Source organism: Mirounga leonina, unplaced genomic scaffold, assembly GCF_011800145.1.
Source record: "Mirounga leonina isolate KUSES-001 unplaced genomic scaffold, KU_Mleo_1.0 Mir_84, whole genome shotgun sequence".
Classification (NCBI taxonomy): Eukaryota; Metazoa; Chordata; class Mammalia; order Carnivora; family Phocidae; genus Mirounga; species Mirounga leonina.
In genome coordinates, this window is record NW_023270827.1 from 1,949,146 (window position 1) to 1,970,246 (window position 21,101).

The window sequence follows — 21,101 nt, forward strand, 5'->3', positions numbered from 1 at the left end:
TATGAAGAAACATTATTTGGCAAATAATCTGATCAATTTCCTTTATGTTCCTGGCAATGACATGTTAAGGGCCCACCTCAGTGTTACGTCACCTATTATAGTGCAGAGTCCTCGGCAGGAGATTCAATTTTGAACCAAAGATCCAATTTCATGGAAATAAAAAGTCTTACCTAAGTGCATTAAATAGATCTTTAGTAGAGTAGTTAATATCAATTAAATGCTGGGCTGTCTGAATCATGAATTATCCATTCAGACGTGATTCTGTTTTTCTTCTTTAAATAGCTCAGGTTTTTTTCGAGGCTAGGTCATCCTAATTTCTTTTGGCCATTCAGTCCCGAAATTTCCTGTGTTTTAGAAAGCAATGATGGGAAATGCCATGCTGGGTCAGCAGTTTGTATAAAAGAGGAATTTGGACATGTCAGGTACTTTTATATTTGATTAACTATAAGGACTAGCCCAAAGGATGTTCTTGGTCAAGTTATTTTAAGTACAAAGGATACAAGATTGACCTAGCTTCAGTCTTGAATCCTTTGAATGACATGAAAAAAAATACTACTGGTCAGTGAGGTGGTGAGAGACTTGTCCAAACAGAGTAGAGAGAAATAGTTTTTTCTCAAAACGAAGCTGGTTATAGTTGAGTCTGTTGGGTCATAGATGCTGGTTTAGATTCAAGAACCAATCTACTCTCAGACCCACTCGACTCCCATCCGAATGTGAATTTTTTAATATGTTGCTGTTTCTCCATGTTGATAGGTTAGGTCCTTTGAGAGGCTGCATTTACTAAGGCCTGTCTCCTTTACATTTGCAAGGCCAGGGTCAAAGGTTAAAAAGTCTGGACAAAGAACAATTGGTAAAATGACTCTGGGGCCTCTGAGAATACCAGTAGGCCAGGCCTGCAGTAGGGGCGCTCACAGGTTTCTTCCTTGCAGCTGCTGTGACACAGCTCTTCTCTCCACACGACATGTTCTCACAACAGTGAGGTGGCTCGTCTGAGGTGACGAGGTAACGGAGTAGCACCCAGGATTGGACTTGGGACTTGTGGGTCCTCAGTGACCGTGGTCTCTGGTGGTCTCTGCTTCCTGTGGAGGAGAGGGCAGACAGAAGAGAAAGAATGAGTGGAGTTGGGAGAAGGGGAGCTTGCCTCTTGCATTTTTACATAATGTTTTGGTTATCAACAGGCGTCTCCTGCCCAGCCTCCTAAAGGAATGTCAGTTATTCCATGTAAACCACAGGAACAGAAATCACCCAATTCCTACTTGCGGTCTCCCTTGACTTGGTAATGGGATCTTTCCTGCATGCCTCTCCCGGATGCTTGAGGAACTTTGGGTCTGTGTCCAACATTGGCCTCTCAGGCTCATGCTAGACAGGAGCAGGGGGTGGCCTCCAGAGGGGAAAACTGGATTTCCTGGGTGCCATTTGGAGGCCTCCCAGCAGACCACAGTGCCTCATCAGGGGATGTCTGGGCAGTGTGCAAAATGCTGCCCTCCTGTCCCTGTTTTGATGAACTCTGGAGGAGGAAAGCAGATTTTTCTTTCTGAGGCATCTTCCCAATTTGGGGTTGAGGTCGAGCTGAGATGTCAGTATTGTTCTGATACTGATGATTCTCCATCCGATAAGTAGAAACTAAGGGAGAAGCCGGAGCAAGGCCCCTGCATCTCAGCAATACTTTCATCACCTCTGAGTGACCTTGAGTGGCGATTTAGAAACATTTTTAATTCTCAAAGGCACTTGGGCAGTCTCTGCCTAATCTTTTTAAGGTGGTCTATAGAAGGATGTCATTTTAATTTTTTTCACACAGTTCTTTTGCTTACTTAAATGCTTTGTTGAAAAAGCACCAGATTTCTTTCTTGAATCCTGTTTGTTTGACCTTTGATAAACTTCGCACTTGGAAAAGTCAGCTTTTTTGGACGTGGTTGCTGCTCATGCTCCCAAGTGCTGAGATTTTTCAGAAAATTTATAAAGACCATTTTTGTGATTCCTTTTTTAAAGCCTGAGAAGGAGCTCGGAGAGTGGTGGTTGTGCTTTATTGCCACAATTTTGCATCGCAGATTTAAGAGCAGTTGTGGAATGAAATTCATGATTTTAGGAGCAGATAAACACTGGGTCATTAAAAATTAATTTAATAAGGAGTCTTTGTTTTGCGCCTGTTTTTTTTTTTGAGGGAACACAGCGTAACCCTTTTGACAGATGCCTGGCGGATGTACAAGGCAGAAGGTGACTTGGGACGGCAAAATTTTATTTATCATTCCTGAGCTTCCAGGGAAATGGGAGTTAGAAGAGAACAGGGGCCGGGTGTGGTCGGCCTGTTGCGAAGGGAGCTGTGGGAGTAGGTCTCCAGCAAGCGGTGGGGGGGTGGGGGTGGGGGGGTGGCCAGCTGTGCCCAGAGCCCAAGGGCTGGGCGAGGTTGAAGGAAGCAGTAACAAGCAGCTGGGGAAGGGCTTAAGCACTTGCCAACTTCTGGAGTTTTGAACAATTCATGGGGGACGAGGTTACCTGCCATAAAAATGCTGGTAAGTAGGAATTCCCCAAGAACCTTTTCCATAGACCTCTATTTTTTTCTGAAAAGGTAATAAAGGCACATGTCGGGTGGCGGGGAGGGATTTGAAAAAGGCATAGAGGGAAAGAAATGTATCTCGGCCCAAGAAACAGTCCATTGGCCCATTTCTTGGGTATCCCCTTGAGGGTTCCTGTGGCCTGTCCTGGAAGCTCAAGAAAGGCCCTCCTCCTGCAGAGTTGGCACGTTCGCTTGGTCATTTCCTCCTATTTTTATGCTTATTCATCCTGTGGCCTGTGTTCTCCTTGACATGCCTATTTCTTTTTTCCCACCCTCCTGTGGGGAGAGATAACATTCTCCGGACTTAATTCTCATCTGATAAGTTTTATTTTTAACCAACCTCTACATCCTTTCTTCTTCGCTTCTTATTTTCCTGAGCCCATGCGCCCCTTGGCCTTCTCTGGCTTTCTCAGAAGGTGTGAGCATGGCATCTGGTGCCAACATACGGCCCCAGGACCGGGTGCCGTCCTGGAGCAGCTCAGGGTGCTGGGAACCTGGCTTAGCATCCAAGGGGAGGGAAACTTTCTCCTCTGCATATGTTCCTGTTGTTAACTGGGCAATTCACTCTTAACCTCCTGCTTCCCCTCTGGGCTGTCTGTAAGTTTCCTTTTGTCAGTACATTTCTGTTATCTTGATGAAGGAAACTCGCTTTAAAAAAAAAAAAAACAGAACAAGACAGCTGTGACTTGCAGTGATTAGCATGGGCTGTCTTCCTGGCAGCCACTTAAGGCTCCCACCGAGTGACAAAGCCGTGACTGGACATGATGTTTCTTGGATTGAGATGAATGAAAGCAGCCAGTGTCCACCCAGCTGAAGGGGGAGGTTTCTGTTTGGTTGGTTTTGTTTCCCACATGACCTCTGACTGAGGCTTTCCCGGACCCGTATGCTAGGAGTAAACTGATCTCAGCTATGGAAGTATATATACCTTCTTTATTTTCCTTTTTGGCTTTTTTTTTTTTTTTAAGATTTTATTTATGTATTCATGAGAGACAGAGAGGTAGAGGGAGAAGCAGGCTCCCAAGGAGCAGGGAGCCCGATGTGGGACTCGATCCCAGGACCCTGGGATCATGACCTGAGCCGAAGGCAGACGCTTAACCATCTGAGCCACCCAGGCGCCCTCCTTTTTGGCTTTTGACCCGCCCCTCCCTCCCTTCTCCCCAAATATGACTAAATATGGTTGTGGCTCAAAAGTTGTCCAAACAACACCACTAGGGGGAAGAGGAAGTTTTTAACCTGCAGAGGGGAATGGGCCCTGCAGCTACTGGGGCCACATTCCCCAGAGAGGGTTGTGCCTGGGAATGCCGCTCAAGACTTGAACTTCATGGCCTCCAACTGCATTTTGTTCTCAGTGGACCAATTGTCTCTCAAGCATCGCGTAGCTCCGTCATGCATCATGTGTATAGTTATTGCATTTCCTGTAACCCCATCAAAGCCCTGGAAACGAAAGCTAAAATAAAAACGATCTGAGAAACAGCTTTATAATTTCACAGGATGGAAGACAATAATCAAAGGATCTGAGAATATCACTTAATACAATGTAAGCACTTTAACCTGGTGTACCAAACAGGGTCCCAAGAGGAGACAGATGACCCACGCAAGATGGGATAATTGGAGAGGAGTTACGTGAAGGGACTTCTTCCCAATGTGGGGAGGGTGTAGGGAAACCACAAGAGAGAGTGAAGTACCCAAGGCTATCTCAGCAGGTGGGATCACCCCAGGCACGAAGGGAAGTGGGAAAGGAAGTGGGAAGGCAGGGGAAGAAAGTAGTAACCAGAAACAGAGGCAGGGGTGGAGAGGCTCCCTGACAGGAGCTGGGATCTTCGCTGGAGGAACCCAACTGGCTCATGGGACCCTGCAAGAAGGGAGCCAGGACAATAAACACCCCACCTTCCTGCTTTTTCCTCTTCAGGCCTGCTGGAGCGCACCCTTGGCTAAGCGCATCGAGAAGTCACCTGTTACCCAAGCCCATGGACAGAGACACAGGTCAGGCTCCTGGAGCCCAGGACAGGGGCATAGGGGTGAAGAGTGTGGAGGGGCCAAAAGAAATCAGCACAAATGACCTTCAGAATGCTACATGATCCAGCCCCCCCCGGCTATCCCTCTCTCTTACAGCCTCTCTCTCACTACTCTTTTCTTTGTCTGCTATGTGTCTGCAACACTAACAGTGTCCTGATCTTCAAACAAGTCAGGCTTGTTCCTGCCTCAGGGCCTTTGCACTTGTTTCCTCTGCCTAGAGAATTCTTGCCCTACTACCTTGCCTGGATCCTGATCATCTCAGCTCCGTAAAGAGAATTTCTCAGCCTCCCATCTCAACCTCTGGTCATATTCTATCTCTATTTATTTTTCTATTTATTTATTCTATTCTATTTATTAAGAGAATAATAGGACAGTTTTATTTTAAAATGTCGATATACTGTAAGTGATATTGTTTGCAACAGTTTAAAATCAAAATGAAATATTTAGGTATTAGCAGAGCTCAACAGGGATCATGTGAAGGAGTGAGTGGTCCTCCTCTACGGGGAGACAGCATGCCTCTGCTTTTTACCAGGGACACTAACACTGTCTTTATCCACAATCTACCCCCTCAACCCCACCCCCACCCCTGAGAGCTTCAGAGAGATTTTCTCCCTGCTCTGACAGCCACACCCTGCCTCATTCGAACTCATGTGGATACAGAGCAACAAAATTTGAAGTGACTACTTGAGTTCCACCTAAGGATTTGGTCTGTGTACCAGACCAGGGAGATTTTCCCTGTGTTTCAGAAGGGCCCCACCCCCACTCCTTTCAGGCACCATGGAAAGTGGGGTGATACCAAAAGGGCCGAGTCTGGGTGGGAGAAATGTGAAGACCGGATCACACTTGCTAATTTATGGTAAGCTCTTACAGCATGATCTCATTTAGGGAGGTGTGAAGCCATTGTCGAAGGCCTTCTTTCAAGTGCCCTGACCCACCGCCAGCCTTAAGCTGGAGGTCAGTGTACCTCCGCTGGCGTCTGCTAGGGCAGACCTCCATTCCGATGAGTGGGGCCTCTGCCATACAATTGTTGGCTATTTTCACGATCGCCCCTACATCGGTTTTGGTTTGGAGGCCAGGATTTTGCTCTGAGCTCTGCTGCTAACTGATGGACCTTGTTCACCCTCTAGGTCGTGCTGTCACAGTGTTGAAATTCAAGAGGAAATGTCACGGACATCCAAGAACAGGCCGAGAGGAGGGGAAGTCTCCTTGGACTAGCTCTGGAAGCCTAGAAGGCAACCGGGGACTCAGGAAACTCTCAAGGCAGCCATCCCCCTCACTCTCTCTCTCTCTCTCCTGCCCTTCTTCTCTTGGTTGGAGAGTTTCTTCCGGACCATGATACCCTAGCTACCTGCCATTCTAGCTGCCTTCAGTTTTCTAATTCTCCTGAAAAAAATACGATTTGCAGAGTTCACCTTTTTGGGCCAGACTGGAAGTCTGGACTGACCACTCTGTGGTCCGGTGTCCGCCAGTGCCGTGGGTGGAGGAGATGGGGTTCTCTATAAGGCTGTTTCTTCAGAAAGGGGATGTGGGCAGTGCAGGGCCTTCCAGATCACATAGGGTCACACGCACTCTTTCTTTCTTTTTTTTAAAGCAGAAATGAAGTCATTGCAATCACTTGTCCCTTCAGAGGTGAAAGCTAGATTTTACTACAGATCTACTTACATGATGGTACATTGCCTATTTGTCGCTTCACACGTGCCCTGATTTGTGAATCAGGTTCACCACCGACATCTGGGGTCTGAGGGCGTGAGACGAAGGACATGGGTTGCAGGGCGTGGGGGAAGCAGACAGGAAGGGGGCCTGTCTCCGGGAACCTGGAGGGAGGAATGCAGGGGGGTGGGTGGCAGCAACCCAGCTGGATGGCAGAGCTCAGGGCACTTGTTCTCATTCCACACCATTTCCCAAGATGGGCTCTGCCTCGTCCCTCCCTTGACTCAGTGGTAAAATGGAATGAGTGAATGAGTCATGCCTGACCCTGAGTGAGTACTTAGAGCCACACAAATGAGATCATGTTTCTAAAACCCACACTGGAGCCTGGTCTTGGGGCTGACCCATGCGCTCAAAAGTTATATTGTTATGAAGTCTCATCTTCAAAGGGAGTAACTACATCAGGGTCAGCTGCTTCTCAAAAAAAAAAAAAAAAAAAAAAAAGACTCTGTTAGACTCAGCATGATCTGTAGGATCTAGTTCGGATCTTTCCCCAAATCCGAGCCACGTGTTTCTCCTGCAGCTATTAGGGCGCCCCCGGGTTGGAGATCCCGGTAGAGCCGAGGTCTTGAGGCTGCGCCAGGCACGCCCACCACGTCCAAGGACAGGCGTTAGTTGGACGGCTCACCACCGGGAAGGGCTCCTTCGCCCTGCGGCTCCTTGCCCGAGCAGCCACGCTCGTGCTTGGAGGCGGTCTCCGAGGTCAGCTGTTCTCCCTCAGCGGCTTGAAGTTTCTCCCGCTCGTCCGTCCCCCGTTGCGAGCCTTTCCTTCCCTGCAAAATCACGGTCGCCGCCCTGGAGCCAAACTGGGCGTCCGCCGCGCGCGGGGTGGGAAGTGTGGTCAGACCGTTGCTGGAGGTCTGGCCCCGTGGGCTGGTGCTGCGGTCGGCTCCCCAGCTCCGAGGAAGTCCCGCTCGGACGTAAGCGAAGAGCCCTCTCGCGGCATAGGCGGGGCGCCCGGGTTCAACATCGTTGGGTAAATGCCCTTTTGGGGGGCGATGAGCAGCACGAACAGGCAGGGGAAGCTGCGGGCAGCTAAGCACGCCTACGGGCGTCGCGTGTCTGTGAGGTGTAGGTGATTCTCTTGGGTGCGGAGACGCAGGCCCGGAGGTCGCGTCCGATGTCGTGGTCATCGCTCATACTTGACAGCATTCTGGCAGATTAGCCGCGAGGCCACTTGGTATATTGGAAACAACGTGGACTTGGGAGCCAGGCGTGGTTTTGAGTTCCCGATGAGCAGTCTGTAAACCGTGCAAGCTCCGCGAGCTATCTAACCTCTATGTGCTTCGGTTTTTTCCTCTGTAACTTTCCCTCCACTCTGTCTAATGATGATATGATAACTCACAAAGTGTTTCCTGTTCCTGTGATTCTGGGCTCTGCGAGCTCCGAGGTGTTCGTGCCCAAAGGCCACATGCTTCCTCCAGGAGACACCGTGATCTCGCTCTTGAATTTGGATGTTGAGAGAGCCACCTGGCCGTCCTGGCTTCGGGAGTCATACCAGGTAAATGGGCAACAGTGACTGAAAACAACACAACCCACTGTTGACTGGAATGATTGATTAAACTATCAAGGGAGAGTTTCCTTGCCCAAGGAGGATGTGGAGAAATATGGACGGCAGACATCTAGGGCTCCCCCTGGGTTCTGTCCTGCGACTACCAGGTCCATAATACAGGTTGGCAGATGGCTCCAGGGGCACTCTCCAGCCACTACTGCCCAGGGCTAACCCCACTGGGAATGAAGGTTTACCCTACTGAGCCAGGTCAAGAGCCCCGGGACAGCTATAGAGCTGGGTGAAGGAAGAGGGGGTGCAATGGAGAGTGAATAAGTTAGTTACCAATTTACTGTCTCCCCACCCCAAACGTGCCCTTCTCTGCCTGGATAATGGAGCTAGACTCTGTAAGCCTTTCTCCTTTGCCAGCCGGCACAATGCCAACATTTGTCGGTAGAGGGTGCTGGAAGGACGCTGCAGGAGGCGGGGGGCGCCTTCCTGCTGGGCTTGTCTCCTGGCTGGCAGTGGACTATGTAGGACGCTGAGAGGTGCTTACTCTCTAGCAGGTTGTGTCCCCAGCCCCTAGCCCATCTGCTTGGCTTGTGGGCACCCAGCCGGAGGCTTCCTGACCCTAGCCTCAGCTCCCCCGCTTCGGACCAGGTCTGGCCCTAAGCATCTAGAGTGCTCCTCCACCATCCAGTGGGCTGTAGGCTTGTCCTCTAGAAAGAGATCTGAATCTGGGGATCTCTGGGGGAAGGGGCTGCTCTTCTACGTGTGTTCCTTGGTTGCTCTTCCTTAGCCCTGTTCTCTATTAGTATAGCCTCCCTGTAGATCCTCTATATTAATCTTCCCTGATCAAATTCCTATGTGGTTTGTTTCTTGCCTGGGTCCTGAATGATAGAATTGGTACTGGGAGTGGTCCCAGAAGATAAATATCACACACACACACACACACACACACGCTTAAGTGCGGTGCTCTGCTTCTTGCTAATGGGATGCTGGTAATCTTTGGCATGCCGTGGAATCACAAGGAATCAAGCTATCACCTGTGGTTAATTGTGATGCAATGTCAATGGAAGCAAATGTCTTGAGATCTCAAGCAACTGCTGGACTGGACTGTTAGATCAGTAATGAGGACTAAAGAACACAGCTGTGGAGACGGATTGGCCTGAGTCTACTAGAGTGTTTACAGAGAGGAAAGGACAAGTTCAAGTCCATTAGTTCTCAGCTCAGATTCTGGTGTGATTATAGGATAGCAGAGAGCTTTTATTATGGCCCTCCAAGGATTAGTACTTCTTGTAGTCACAGGGCTGATCTTGCTAGAAGTCAGGTACAAAATTTAATTGTGTGGATTGTTGAGTTAGGAGTGCTGAGTTCATAGTGTTGCTAAGTTTCTTTTGTTCGTTAGGGCATCGACTGGGAAAGGGTGGGATTCCAAAACTTGGAATGGAAATGTCAGGTTAGACTCTGATGAAACGAACAGTCTTAAAGCCCCAGATCACCGCAAGCTTCCCTTGTCCCTGGAAGTGTCCTGCCCACCAGTAACTGAAGAGCTTGCCCTTCTTTGCTTGAAACCTTCGTGATCACCTCAACTAGAGCAGATGTCTTGAAAGGGGATGCCTATTCTCCTCAAGACCCACCATGGCCATCCTTGTTACCCTTAGCTCTATCACTTGTCTGCTTTTAGGACAGAAATATATGGACACCCGAGAAAAAGTGACCTTAAACAATTTATAAGTTTGCTAAGAAGTGAGGAGAAACCTGGAGAGGATATATAGGGGAGGATTTCAAGGATATTAGACCTACTGTGCTTATATATTTTCCTTATATTTTTATGAAGATTTTTTGCTTTCTGTACTTGGAAATTCTGGGGCTAATGCACAACTGTGTGTGACTATTAGGATTTTTGTGGAGTGTGATTTTTTTTTTTTAAGTATGTGCCTCTGTTTTCTGTTAGTGACTATTGCCTCCAACTCTGTATTATCTGAGATTACTGTATTCTTGTCGCATTTTTCTGGTATGTGTTTTTTTTTTCCCATTTCTTCATTTTTACCTTCGTGGTGGTGGTTTATTTTAGGGGTATCTCTTGTAAATAGCTCCTAGCTTTGTTTCTCCTCCTATAAGCCCTCTGTTGGAGTCCCTGATGTGCTTGGAGTAACATACCTTATTTTACCATGTTTCTTGTTTTGTTACTGTCCTGTCTTTGATCAACTTCTTGTTTGCTTTTGTTCTTGTTCCTGTTTTTTACTCAAGTCATTCAGAGGCAGTACACTATATTTTTCTAGTAGTTAACCTTGAATTTTTGATGTGCATCTAAGTATTTTTTATCCTCTGGAGTTCATCAGAATCTGTAGCTTCTTTTTGTACAAAATAACCATGTCTGCATGCCTTCAGTTCCTTCTCGATTCCAACCACCTCTCCTATTAACATAATCTCAGATATTAGTTCTAAGGTTATTATTTTTTTCTGTAATGAAGAATTTTTAGAGGGCTTTTTTGTTGTTTTTTTAATTGCTTTCTCGGTTGCCATTGGTTTCTAGGTCTTCCTTTTGGATTTTTTTCTTTAGCAAGGGAATATCCCATAGTATTTACTAATGAAGAACAGAGACCCGGACTCTTTTTTTTTTTTTTTTATTTCCCCCCTTTGGTTTTTCATTCTGTTTGTGTGTCTGTAGTCTGTCTCTTTTTCAAGATCCCAGTTCAGTTTTTTTTTTTTTTTTTTTTGCAGGCTCTCTCTCTATTTGTATTTGTCTGACTCCTTCCCTGTTTCAGCTTAGGCCTAGGTAAACATTGCTGGCAGGAGTATGACCCAGACAATGCTGTGTTCTCATCAGCGGGTGTGTTAGGGGCACATGGGACAATTTGTCCCATTATAATAAGTTTGATCCCCAGGTTAAGGTAGGTGTCTGTAGTGTTTCTCTACACTCTGCTCCCCCGCAATCTCTTACCCCATATTTTGTCATCCCTTGGTGAGTTTTGCTCTTGCAAAATAATGATTTTCGATTTCTATCTTTCCTTCTACAGTTACTGGTTGGCATTCTACTCTCCAGAAAAGCTTTCCCTTTGTCTCCTCTCTTGCCCCATTCCTTTTAAAATAAAGTTTTAGGATGAGGGTGGATTCGTGGATGATTTTGTTGATTGAGTGTTATAATCTATTCTTGTCCTGATTCATTTTGAAGTGTAAATTCTCCCCGGTTTGGCCATCTCGAGCTCTTTAAAGCTCCTGTGTTGAGGGAGGTTGTTTTTGCGAGAATACCCACCAGGTTTGAGAGCACTTCTTTGCTCTTCTGGGACAAGAGCTTCCGAGCTTCATTTTCCCTTACCCTGTCTCAGCCCTGCAATCTGTCCTTTCTCTAAGATGTCAGAATGTCCCTTTATGTGGGGAACAGTGTTCGTAACTAAGGTGTAGATGCCGCAGTGCTGTTTGGTACAGAGCTGTAATTGCTTCTAGATCCTTTCTGTGGAAAGCTAAGCAATCTCAAGTTGACACTGATGAGATCTCCTAATTCTGTTTTAATATCACAGGATTTTTTTCTCTTCTGTCCACCTTTTGATATTTGTACCTTTCATCCCCCACAATGAGAACTTGGGTTCCCAACAATATGTTGGCTCAGTCCTGTGATAAGTTCAGAATATTTCATAACGGCTTCATCAACAACAAACTTACTAAGTCATTTAAACATTTTCTTTGCAGCTTTCTTTTTGTCCTTAGACTACACTGTATTCCACTGAGGGTGTATTGTCAGACTATGGTGTTCAGAAATTATTTAGATTAATTTTTTCCTTCTGTGTAATTATGTGTATAATTATGGATACAGTCAATGTGATCTATGGTTGGGTTCTTTTGTTTCTATTTGCATTCAACTTTCGTGTTTTCCCCATTCTTGTGGTAGACTTAGAAGTCTCGTTCCCTTGTCTATCCCTTCTACTTCTTCGATACTAATGCCCTCTTCCCCCATAGTCCACTGATTTTCCCATTTGTCTTTTGTTTTATTTTGCAAAAAATAAGCACGAGCATTTCTATTTATCCTTTCTTCCACAAAAGGTGACAGGTAACATTTTTTGGCCTTTTGCTTTGTCACTTATGAGGTGATTTTCAGGATATATTTTTATCAGCTTACAGAGATTTTCCTCATCCTTTTGTATATGTCTCAATTAAATGAAGTGTGATCACTTTTTTATTTGGCTTAAATATAATCTTATTTTGTGCTTTATACTTCTCCTGTGTTGTTTCACTTTTCTTCCTTTCTTGCATCTTTTAAATTTTTTATAATTCCATTTCCCCCCCTACTAGTTTAGGTATTATACATTCTTTCTCTATTCCTCTTATATGTTATCCTGAAAAATCACAACATGTATCAAAGTCTAAAGTTAATCGGTAACTATCCTCCTTCTAGAAAAGGTAATGACTTTTCTGTATTTAGAACCCACAAGATCTACTTTATGTGTTCGATGTTTATTTACATGAGCTCACAAATCCTTTTCACATTTCTCATCAAGAACTTTGGATCATATTTGCTACTACCCAAAGGGCATTTGTTAGCTTTTTCTTTGTTTGGGTGATACTTTTTTTCTGAAAATGTCTTTACTTCACCTTGGTTCTAGAAATATTTTCACTGGGAATGTTAGGTTGATAATGATCTTCAACATACTAAACAATTATTCTACTGTTTTCTGTCTTGTTGCTGTCAGTCCAGCAGGTCTTTTAAGAAAATCTATTGTGGGGCATGTGGGTGGCTCAGTTAAGTGTCTGCCTTCGGCTCAGGTCATGATTCCAGAGTTCTAGGATCGAGGCCCACCTCGGGCTCCTTGCTCAGCAGAGAGCCTGCTTCTCCCTCTGCCCCTTACCCTGCTCATGCTCCCTCTCTTGACCTCTCTCTCTCTCAAATAAATCAATAAATAAAACCTTTAAAAAAAAGAAAATCTATTGTTTTGGGGGGCACCTGGGTGGCTCAGTCAGTTAAGCATCTGCCTTCTGCTCAGGTCATGAGCCCAGGGTCCTGGGATCAAGCTCCACATTGAGCCTGCTTCTCCCTCTCCCTCTGCCTGCCACTCCCCCTGCTTGTCCTCTGTTTTTTTCTCTCTCTCTGTCAAATAAATAAAATAGTAAAAAAAAAAAAACAAAAAAACTTTTTTTTCTTCTCAGACTTCATTTAGGAGTATCCTCCTTGTCTTTGCTTTTTAGAAGTTTTACTGTGATGTGTCTAGGTATGCACTTATTTTTACTTATTGTAATTGGAATTCACTGACCACCTTGAATCTGGATAGGTTAAGGAAAATTCTCAGCCATTATCTTTTCAAATGTGGTCTCTGTCCTACTTTCTACTTTGGGGACCCTGACTGAATCCCCTTGATCTTATATCTGTACCTCTTATTTCTTACAAGTTTTTCTGTTTGTTTCTCTGGGCTATATTCTGGATAACTTGATTTTTATCCCTGCTCATGATCTTCTGTTAACTTATCCACTGACTTCTTAACTTCGGTTATCACATTTTTTAATGGTAGACGTTCTATTTTATTCTTATTTGCAAGATCACTTGACGAAAACTTCTCATTCCCTGCATAGGCATAGCTTACATATTTCATTAATCATAATCAGAATTCTCTCACAGGCCCAATCTTTTGTGGATTTGTGCACAGGTTTGCACGCGCGCGCGTGTGTGTGTTTGTACATGCGCGCATGCATGCACACATGCCTGATTCTGCTTTTCTCCCTTAAGGTAACTGGTTTTTAACATGCATCCTCATCATTAATTCCCGACTATTGCACTTGGACTATCTCTAAGGACCAGTGGGGAACTAGAATAAAGCTACAATGCTCCAGAGAGCATTCAAGTGCTTCTGCTTGGCACCTGAGGGCAATTCTAGTCCAGAACTACCCTAATCCTAGTTCAAGCCTGGAGTTCGGGGTCTATCTCAGATGCAAGATCTCCTAGAAGGCCTGGATTCCTCTGGTTTGTCCTCACCTATGGGTCCTGGCTTAGTGAGGGGAGAGTCTCCCATTAGATATTCCATCTCGTGTGAGTCTGTTTTGACATATGTCCCTTTTGCCACCAAAAGTCTTTCAAATGCAAGTTCAAGTCTAATGGGAGAAACCGATCTCAGGACAAAAGTGGCTTCCGTGCTCGTTTATCTCCAGAATTCCCTTTGTTCTGGTTATTTCTGTGTTTTCAGCTCCTCCTACTTTTAAGAAAGATGTATCTGTGTTTTTTACTTTTTAACATTTTACCAAGTAATTTTAGGGTTTTTTGTTATCAAGAGGGCTTGTCCAAATACCCTAGCTTATTATCATAGAGGCTCTGAAGTCTTATGGCTTCCTCTGACAATTAATTTCTGTCTACTCTGACTTTTGGAGGGTGGATATTCTTCAGTTTTTGGTCCACAGATGGCTGTTTATTTGCCGGTGCTCTGTGTGTGTGTGTATAGAACGCGTATGAAGTGAGAGAATGAAGCTATTCTGTACCTCCGTAAGTGCTTTAGAATTACTTCTTACAACTTCAGCAGACGGCGTGGTGGTGGTAGCTATTGTTTCCCCCATTTTCTATAAGAGGAAAGTGAGGTTAAGTAACTTCACCAAGATCCCAAAACTAGCAGGTGGCCAAGCCATAGCCTCAAGCCAAGATCTAATACTACAGCCTGGGCTCTTAACCACTTCATTGTGGAAGGTCCCCGTTTATAGCAATTTAGCAAGTGACCGTAATCAAAATCATTAGAGCTATCATCAATTTTGACTCCATACACAAACAATTTTGACTCCATTTGCACGGATGCTGTAATACTCATGGCGTCAAAGCCATGTTTCTTATCCGTCCTTAGCTTGTGTCTATGTAATGTTCATGGGTCTGCATGTCTCACCACCACACCATAACACAGACACTGATAAATCTTCGGTCAGGGCAATGCCATTTCCACTTTTCTTTTTCCTTCCCCTGCACATTTAGTGTAGAAGGAGGCAATAGGCTCATTTACTAAGTCTGCCATCATGTTGCAGTCTTGTGTCCCCTAATCTGTTTTTTAAAAAATAAAAAGCTATTAAGGGTATGAGTTTTCCTCTTTGTGACTTTGGCCATTCCTGTGGGGTTTTATGAAATTTTACAGTCTCGTGGTTAAAGATGTGGGCTTTAGAATTAGGATGTCTAGGGTGCCTGAGTGGCTCAGTTGGTTAAGCGACTGCCTTCGGCTCAGGTCATGATCCTGGAGTCCCGGGATCAAGTCCCGCATCGGGCTCCCTGCTCAGCAGGGAGTCTGCTTCTCCCTCTGATCCTCCCCCCTCTCATGCTCTCTCTCTCTCATTCTCTCTCTCAAATAAATAAATCTTTAAAAAAAAAAAAAAGGATGTCTGGGTTCAAGTTCTGATTCTGCCACTCAATACCTCTATGACCCTGGACAAGCTATTTGCCCTCTGTGTCCCCATTTCCTCACCTGAAAAATGGAGTAAGAGCATCTACCTCATAGTGTTATGAGGATTAAGTATAAAGTAGTTAAAAAAAAGTGACACACAGGTAATAACTGAATGCTTATTCCTAATAAGAGTTTCATTATTTCTGAACGGTCTGTAACTTTAATTTTTTATTCTGAACCAAGAATTTTGTTAAAAATTTCCAGTGGTTTATATGTGCATATTTGCTTTTGTTCTTACTTCCAGTTTTATTGCATATTCAGAGTCTTAAAAAGCTTTCAGTAATCTAATACCTAAATAAGTTTTGTTCCAGAAGTATTTGAGCATGTCTACTTTCAGAAGAATACAAAGTTAGTAGTATACCTACAGATCTCTATTAAATTCTCTTTGTTCATGTTAATTTTTTATACTCCTTAGTCTACTAGACCTGAAAATCAGAAATTCTCCCCCAAATCTCTAGGTACATGTGGTTTGGATTTAGGTCTGTCTCTGTTTCTCTCTCTTTTAAATACTGCTCTCTAGTTGGTGGATTTTTCTCCCCTCTGCTCATGGAAATATTTTCCTCTTCAGCTATTCTTTTCCTGCTCTTTCCTTACTGTTCTCTTAGAATACCTGAAAGTCAAATTTGGGTTAAGATTAGGAAACTCTGTGTAGCAACCAGAGGAACCCAAGATGGAGTTAGCAAGTGGTCACTGGATCGGCATCAGCAGGTATGGGGATTGTCACGTTGAGATACTGAAGTGAGGAGGTGGTAGAAACTGGTGCTGTTAAGCTGCTTGCTCTTCCTGATTTTTAAACCATAATAATATACCTCTGGCTTCCAACAATACGGCAACTTTGCCCTTCCTCCTTGCAGCCTGAGGAGAAGACCCCGAGAACCACCTGGAATTAAGATTCGACAGGAAGAGACAAGAAGAGGTAAGAATGCTTTCCCAAACCTTATTGGTCAAGGTCAGCCTGCACTCTCCTGGGGCAGCTCTTCAGAGGTGGTGTTACTAAACCTTGCCCAGGTGTGTTCCCGAAGCCCAGGAGTGAGGTGCCTGCTCATTCTGGGGCTGCTCTAAGAATTTTCCCTCTCTGCGCTCTGCCTATGAGGGTAGCTAGGCAGCAAGGAGATAAAAGTGCCGGCGGATGTGACTGTTTTCTTGGAGCTCTTTGTCTCTTTTTGCCTACACAGAGCAGAGCAGCTTTCCTGTGGGGATTCAGCTTCAAAAGCAAAGCATTCTTGTCTCTGCCTCTCGGCCTACATTATTAGCGGTAATGGAATGGCCCTGTTCTCTAAGGCTACAAAATCAAGAGCGCGCAACCTCCGCATTTAACTACCTGTGCGCAGCCTGCTGCCTCGAATGCCTTCCCCTTGAATCGAAGGACTTTCAAGGTTGCTCAGTGCAGGGTTTGGTACTGCACCCGGAGAAGGAGTTGATTCTTCCTGGCAGGCTTTGTCTGGTGCAGCTCTGAACTCCTATTCCCACGTGGGCACTGGTTTTTGTATAACAATGACATCCTTGGTCCACCCTCCGCTGGATTTGGGTTTTGGAACTGTTGATCCAGGAGCAGTGATGGGTTTGTTTTCACTTTGCAATTAGAGTATATCTGAAAAACAATTAGCTAGTGGAGGAGGAAAAAAACCTTGACTCTCCCATCCTTTTACCTGCCAAAATCTTATCTGTTGAAGACAAAATTAAATACTACCATTTTATCCTGGGTCTTAATTTCCCATTACAGTATGCTATGAATTTCAAGGAACTCATCACAGACTGCCTTTGTGGCTACTAATGAGCATGTTTTATGTTACTTGGTTCTGTATATACCCTTGGGGAAACAAAGTCCCTAAGCTGAATTAGCTTTTATAAAGTAGCTGCTTAGTAACAGTTGCATAACTGAGTGACAGCTCTCCTTCTGATTCTGTTTCTGATCCCGGCGACGATTCTGACACCAATTCTAATGTGTTTGTGTTTTCTTAACACACTACCAAGCAATTCTCTGACACCAGTGGGGTGTCATACAATTTCTCTCAATTCTGACACTACCTGGGGATAGTGTCAGATCTCACAGATTGAGGGCTCAGTCCTAAAAGAGTGTCTCCCCACCCTGCCCCCATCCCCGACTTTAGTCACCAGTGTTGGTCCAGGTTGTCACTGGGGCTTCTGAAGAGCTGTAGACAGGAGGTTTCAATAGTCCCTTCTTTGGGTTTGCCTGATTGGCTAGAACAGCTCCTAGAACTCAGAAGGATTTTTACTAGGTCACCTGTTTATTACTATAAAAGGCTATAACTCAGGAATAGCCAGGTGGAAGAGAAGGGTAGGGCAACGTAGGGGTAAGGGCATGGAAGCTACCCACCCTTATCTAGGCACACCACTCTCCTGGCATCTCTGCATGTTCACCAGCTGGGAAGCTCTCCAAACCCTCGCCTTACAGGTTTTTATGGAGGCTTCATTACACAGGTGTAGTTGATTAAATCCTTGGCCATTGGTGATTGATCTCAGTCTTCAGCCTCTCCCCTTCCAGGAGGTGTGTGTTGGGGAGGGATGGTGTGCAGTGGGGCTGAAAATTCCAACTCTCTAATTGCTTGGTTGGCCCTGCAGGTGACCAGCTGTAGGTGCTTTCCTGGAGTCGCTTCATTAACCTAACAAAAGCTCTCTTTATTGCTCTCATCACATGAAATTCCAAGGGTTTTGACCCTCAACAAAGTAGGTATAGAGGGAACATACCTCAACATCACAAAGGCCATATATGAAAGACCCACAGCTAATATCATCCTCAATGGGGAAAAACAGAGCTTCTCCTCTAAGGTCAGGAAGAAGACAGGGATGTCCGCTCTTACCACTACTATTTAACATAGTACTAGAAGTGTTAGCTTCAGTTATCAGACAACAAAAAGAAATAAAAGGCATCCAAATTACCAAGGAAGAGATCAAACTTTCACTATTTGCAGATGATTTGATGGTCTATGTAGAAAACCTGACAGACTCCACCAAAAAATTGCTAGAACTAATACATGAATTCAGTGAAGTTGCAAGATATAAAATCAATGTACAGAAGTCTGTTGCATTTCTAGTCACCAATAGTGAAGCAGCAGAAAAAAAATCAAGGAAGTGATCCCATTTATAATTGTACCAAAAACAGTAAGATACCTAGGAATAAACCTAACTAAAGAGGTAAAAGATCTGTACTCTGACAACTATAGAACACTGATGAAAGAAGTTGAAGAGGACATAAAGAAAAGGAAAAACAGTCCATGCTCATGGACTGTAAGAACAAGCATTGTTAAAATGTCCATGCTACCCAAAGCAATCTACAGATTTAATGCAATCCCCATCAAAATACCCCCAGCATTTTTTTACAGAGCTAGAACAAATAATCCTAAAATTTGTATGGAACCATAAAAGACCCCAAATAACTAAAGCAATCCTGAAAAAGAAAAGCAAAGCTGGCGGCATCACAATTCCGGACTTCCAGCTCTATTACAAAGCTGTCATCATCAAGACAGTATGGTACTGGCACAAAAACAGACACATAGATCAATGGAACAGAATAGAGAGCCCAGAAATGGACCCTCAACTCTATGGTCAACTAATCTTTGACAAAGCAGGAAAGAATGTCCAATGGAAAAAAGACAGTCTCTTCAACAAATGGTGTTGGGAAAACTGGAGAGCAACATATAAAAAATGACACTGGATCACTTTCTTACACCATATACAAAAATCAAAATGGATGAAAGACCGAAACATGAGACAGGAAATCATCACAATCCTAGAGGAGAACACAGGCAGCAACCTCTTTGACCTCTGCTGTAACAACTTCTTACTAGACAGGTCTCTGGGGGCAAGGGAAACAAAAGCAAAAATGAACTATTGGGACTTCCTTGAGAGAAAAAGCTTTTGCACAGCGAAGGAAACTTTCAACAAAACTAAAAGCCTACGGAATGGGAGAAGAGATTTGCAAATGACCTATCTGATAAAAGGTAGTATCCAAACTCTGTAAAGAACTTCTCAAATTTTACATGTGCGTGTGTGTGTGTGCGCGCGCGCACACACACACACACACCAGTTAAGAATGGGCAGAAGACCTGAATTGACATTTTTCCAAAGAAAACATATAGATGGCTAACAGGCACATGAAAAGAGGCGCAACATCACTCATCGTCAGGGAAATGCAAATCAAAACCACGATGAGATACCACCACACACCAGTCAGAATGGCTAAAATTAACAACTCAGGAAACAGAGGCTGTCGAGGATGTGGAGAAAGGGGAACCCTCTTACACTGTTGGTGGGAATGCAAACAGGTGCAGCCACTCTGGGAAACAGTATGGAGGTTCCTCAAAAAGTTAAGAATAGAACTGCCCTATGATCCTGCAACTGCATTACTAGGTATTTACCCAAAGGATACAAAAGTACAAATACAAAGGGGTACATGCACCCAGTAAACATTCCGATAAACAGAACAGCATTATCAACAATAGCCAAACTATGGAAAGAGCCCAAATGTCCGTTGACTGAGAATGGACAAAGAAGATGTGGTGCATATATACAATGGAATATTACACAGCCATCAAGAATGAAATCTTGCCATCTGCAAAGATGTGGATGGAGCTAGATTGTATTACGCTAAGTGAAATAGAGAAAGACAAATACCATATGATTTCACCCATATGTGGAATTTGAGAGACAAAACAGATGAACATATGGGAAGGAAAAAAAAGGGAAGCAATTCATAAGAGACCCTTAACTATAGAGAACAAACTGAAGGTGGATGGAGGGCAATGGGCAGGGGAATGGGTTAAGTGGGTGATGGGCATTGAGGAGGGCACTCATTATGATGAGCACTGAGTGTTATATGTAAGTGAAGAATCACTAAATTAAAAAAAAAAAAGGAAATTCCAAAGGTTTGGGGAGCTCTGTTCCATGAACAGGAGGAAGAGCAAATACACATTTCTTACTATAAATCACAGTATTGCAGTGATCAGATGTGAAATATTGTTGGTGCTGTTTAGTAAAGTGCTGTCCCCACCTGAGCTAAGCAGCCACTGAGCAAAATCGTGTATTTCCATTAGCTTCCCTTGTAGGGCTTGTGTGCTCATGTTGAAAACTGCTTTTTTGTTTTAAACATGATTTGGGGTACCTTTCCCAGGTGTCAGAGGTTTGGGAGGAGGTACGGCCAATGTTTGCCTTTGCCACTCTCCCTTTTCTCTTTCCTGTGGCTTCCCCTCTTTTGATGAACTGTTGGTGTGTTAAGTTGTATCTACTGACCATGTATAGTCACTTCCTATAGGCCCAAGAGTCATTCTGTCACTTTGACCATCTGTCTCAGCCTTTTTTTTAATTTCTAGTTTAACCCAAAGGTCTTAGGTGCCCGTCTCCTACAGCCCCCAATAATAACCAGGTGATCATATGATCAAATTAATAGATAGTACTCTCTTAGAGTCATTTCTACTATCATATGGAATGAATGTTTTTCCTCTCCTTAACCAATGCCTTGGAAACCTTGTCCAGGTCTCTACTGGTTAATCACTCAACCAGGATTTTGAATATGGTCAATATGCCTTGTACCATTATATACACTACACACCAACGTGTATACAGAAAAAGTATGTTCCCTGAAGGAATGTCCAGTCTAACTGATTAGGCAATGTATACCCATGTGAAATACTGAGTGGTATATGCGGTAGTATATGAATCAATATTATTAACTGCTTTAAAGAAACTCTTCATCAGTGTTCATTATGCCGTAAGTCTTCACAAAGTACAAATTGGGGTTGGGAGATGGATAGTCTCTACTATCTTCCTGTGGTGTATAGGAAGCCAACATCGAGGAGAAGGCTGAGGCAGAAAGACACGAGGGCATAGAAGGCTCCCTTTGGGTAGACCATGAATGAATGGGGAAGATGAGATTCACACCAGCAGGTGGGGGTGATGATCCAGGGATGGTATTAAT

At 44.3% G+C, this 21,101-nt stretch overlaps 1 long non-coding RNA gene across 2 annotated transcripts; it reads left to right on the forward strand.

The window, feature by feature from the left end:
* The first annotated feature begins 2,393 nt into the window (after window positions 1–2,393).
* Window positions 2,394–6,659, forward strand: LOC118002881. 2 transcript variants are annotated; one of them, XR_004677200.1, is made up of 3 exons: window positions 2,394–2,510; window positions 4,464–4,537; window positions 5,698–6,659. It is a non-coding gene; the product is annotated as an uncharacterized LOC118002881 (long non-coding RNA). The 2 variants fall into 2 exon arrangements; XR_004677201.1 differs by lacking the exon at window positions 2,394–2,510 and adding an exon at window positions 4,063–4,091.
* Window positions 6,660–21,101: the final 14,442 nt, after the last annotated feature.